At 41.3% G+C, this 3,745-nt stretch overlaps 1 non-coding gene across 1 annotated transcript; it reads right to left on the reverse strand.

Annotated features, from left to right (window-relative positions):
• Nucleotides 1–225: 225 nt before the first annotated feature.
• Trnas-cga (transfer RNA serine (anticodon CGA)) lies at nt 226–300 on the reverse strand. The gene has a single exon. It is a non-coding gene; the product is annotated as a tRNA-Ser (tRNA).
• Between the last annotated feature and the right edge of the window lie 3,445 nt (nt 301–3,745).

The following is a 3,745-nucleotide window of genomic DNA, read 5'->3' on the forward strand; positions in this document are numbered from 1 at the left end:
CGACTCGCGCCCGGTCTCACAGCCGTACTTCTGCCAGTATCTCGTCTCCTACCTTCCAAACTTTACAGAAGCTCTCCTGCGAACCTTGCAGAACTAGCACTCCTGAAAGAAAGGGTATTGCGGAGACATGGCTTAGCCACAGCCTGGGGGATGTTTCCAGAATGAGATTTTCACTCTGCAGCGGAGTGTGCGCTAATATGAAACTTCCTGGCAGATTAAAACTGTGTGCCCGACCGAGACTCGAACTCGGGACCTTTGCCTTTCGCGGGCAAGCGCTCTACCAACTGAGCTACCGAAGCACGACTCACGCCCGTCTCACAGCCTTACGTCTGCCAGTATCTCGTCTCCTACCTTCCAAACTTTACAGAAGCTCTCCTGCGAACCTTGGAGAACTAGCACTCCTGAAAGAAAGGATATTGCGGAGACATGTGGTAGAGCGCTTGCCCGCGAAAGGCAAAGGTCCCGAGTTCGAGTCTCGGTCGGGAACACAGTTTTAATCTGCCAGGAAGTTTCAGTTGGAAGTCATTTTCTTGGGTATTCCACTCCGTCCACTGGTTGCTACTTTCTTCATGAAGTCTTTTCGAAAGACAGCCCTGAATTGGTACCCTGGAAACCTAAGGTGTGGTACAGGTACTACGAAGACTCACACTATCTTGTCCTACATTGCATGTTTGTTTGTTTATTTGTAACTTGCTCCGTTACAAGTTTTTGTAATACTACAGGCATATATATATATATTGTGTGTGTGTGTGTGTGTGTGTGTGTGTGTGTGTGTGTGCGTGTGTGTGTATGGAGTGTAGTGTATGTTTGTATTGTATGACAGTCATGATGAAGTTGAGAGAAGGGAGAGGGTGAAACTCGGTGCCGGCATATAGTCCACTACTCGTGAGTAGCACCGAAAGGGCCGCCAAGCTTAACGTCCCCATCCGACGGACGTATCACCATCGACAGAGTCACATGCCTTGACTTCATGAGACACTGCGGAGAAGTTTGGTATTTAAACCAGGACACTGGCGCAAAGTTGGGTGATCAGCAACTTCATGCCACCTCATCTCCTTCCCTTGCCGGCCAAATACTGGCAATGAAAGCGGGTTTACCCTCGCGTCGCGCGCTACTACACAAGTGTGCGTTAGCGACCTCGACAACGGGGGCGGGTATACACTGTATGTAGAAAGCAATAGGGATGAGCGCTACAAGCCTGTAATCTCTTCTGCTCAACTTCTGAATGTAAATTCGCTTGAGGTAGAGCTACATACACGCGTACGTATTTTACTCGTACCCCGTTTCTAGGAATATTTTTAGTGAAGTCGAAGACCGCAGACTTTGATCTCACATAAGCCTAGGCACAGAAGGAAAAAAATACATACGAATGGAGTTCCGAATTTTCGCTATTTTCACCATACAGATCTACACTCGTCGTAGTAACGTAATGGTAACTGGACTCTCAATTGTAACTTTTAGCAGAAGACAGAATTTGTGGAAATGTTTTGGATGCAGGTCATATTGTGAAAATAAATGAAATAGAACAAAATAAATAAGTAGAATATAAAATTATTACTTCTTATTCTCAGAGCATGGGTGTCCTTAAGACCTTAGTGCATCGGGCGCACTGTGTATCCGATGAAGACAATTTACAAGGAGAGCTAACATACCTCAAGAGTATTTTTAAATCGAATGGATATTCTCCGCAACAAATTCGTAGAGCATTCGATGTAAAACCTAAAAAGAAGGTATACGATGCGGAAGAAGATAGTAATTTCTTCAGATCTAGGGCGTTTCTGCCTTATGTGGGTGCTCTTTCTTCAAAGATAGGCCGTATTCTAGATAAACACTGTGTTAAGGTGATCTTCCGGCCCCCCACGAAGATTGCGGCTTTACTCGGCTCTGTAAAGGACGATTTATTGCTTCGTAAGGCGGGTGTGTACCAGATTCCTTGCGGAAATTGTGAGCAGTCATACATAGGTCAAACAACACGCACCGTTCATGAAAGGTGCGTGGAGCACCGAAGATACACACGCCTATTACAACCAGACAAGTCAGCTGTGGCCGAACACTGTATTGATACGGGTCATTCCATGAATTACAGTGATGTGAAGATTTTAACATCCACCTCTTCTTTTTGGGATTCTGTATTCAAGGAAGCCATAGAAATTCGATTAGCCAACAATTTAATAAACAGAGATAAAGGTTTCAATTTGGACAAAGCATGGAATCCGGCTCTTGGACTAATTAAATTGCAGAGAAGTCGTCACCGTGTCATCGCCGCCGATCAAACATCGATAAGCACATCGAACGTCCGTACGCTTTCGCCACAGGCGGCGCAGCACCTGTGATCCGCATGCGCAGTACCGCCGCGGTGGAGCATATAAGGCCGCGCTTGGCACCTTGTCATCAGTCTTGTGACTCGCTCTGAAGATGGCCGGACGATACGCGGCCGAAATATCAGTAGAAGAAATTTTATTTGCGCGGCTGCATGCCCGAAATTTAATGGAGTATTCATTACGCCGCGAGAAGTTGAAAATGCACACAAATTATTACTTATTCATAGAGAAATAATATCTGTATATTGACTGATATGTTTAGACTTGGAAATTGTGGTGGAAGTTGAGCAAGAACTCAAAATTGCTTAACTTTAGAAAAATGTAGATAATCTAATATTGTAATAAATTATACATCGTATGATAGATTCATTTACTCTATTTTGCAAATGCTATTTCAGGCATTGAAACTTTTCTTTTAAAAAACTGTTGCTTCAGAAACTCTGACTTAATGACTTCATACACTTTTGGTTTTTAGGAATAACTGGGACTGTCAAACTAGACAGCTTTCTGTATCAAGCAAATATGCAGTGACAAAAATCCACAAGAAATAATAAAATTACTTTAATGAATAAATTATTCATGTTAAATAATGTTTTCACTTGAGATGCAATTAAGATTCCGAACATTTGTTAACTCTTTTTCATCTCAAAGACGGTTCATGAACCACATTTAAATTTAAAGACAGTTGCAACAGATTGCACAAAACTCCCATCCCAAGTTATTCCTTCCACGATATATTACCTTTTCAGAACCAGCACTGGGAAGAATATGAAATCAAGTGAAGTGAAATTAAGCTTCTTCCTCCCCATAATAGTGTAGAGCTAAATAAGCAAGAAATAAACAAATAAACATAGAATTATTCTCAAAATTATTTAGTGATGGCTTTTGCCTTACAAAACAATATCTTATTTTCCTTCTTTATTTGCTTATTCCTAGACAAAAGACAAAGATACATATATGTGGAATAAGTATTACTGTAGAGTAATCTCTCGTGGTAGCCACTGGAAAGATGATTCAACACGGTGGTCGTTAAGCGTTTCTCACGTCGCATTCAAAGTCATCAGCACCGAAAAACGTTTTCTCCGTAATTAATGTCGATCATAGTCCCGATAAAAGAGAAAATAAATTGTCAACTTTTTTTTTCTTGTCAGCTACGACACACGTCCAAACGTTGCAATATTGCCAAAATAAAGGAATACAATCTTTGTTTTGTATCCAGTCTATTGTATTCGCCATTAATTATAACAAGGAAATGATAATGTAATGAACTATAATATATAAAGTGAAATACATTTTCAAAAGAAAGGTAAAGGAAAACGTTAAAATGTTTCCCAACCACGCTGACGATCTGCTTACATTACTGATACAACTGCGGTTGATTACAATATATTAATGTTATATTATTGATATGAAGCCGTGGTGAG

Source organism: Schistocerca cancellata, chromosome 1, assembly GCF_023864275.1.
Source record: "Schistocerca cancellata isolate TAMUIC-IGC-003103 chromosome 1, iqSchCanc2.1, whole genome shotgun sequence".
NCBI classification, from domain to species: Eukaryota; Metazoa; Arthropoda; class Insecta; order Orthoptera; family Acrididae; genus Schistocerca; species Schistocerca cancellata.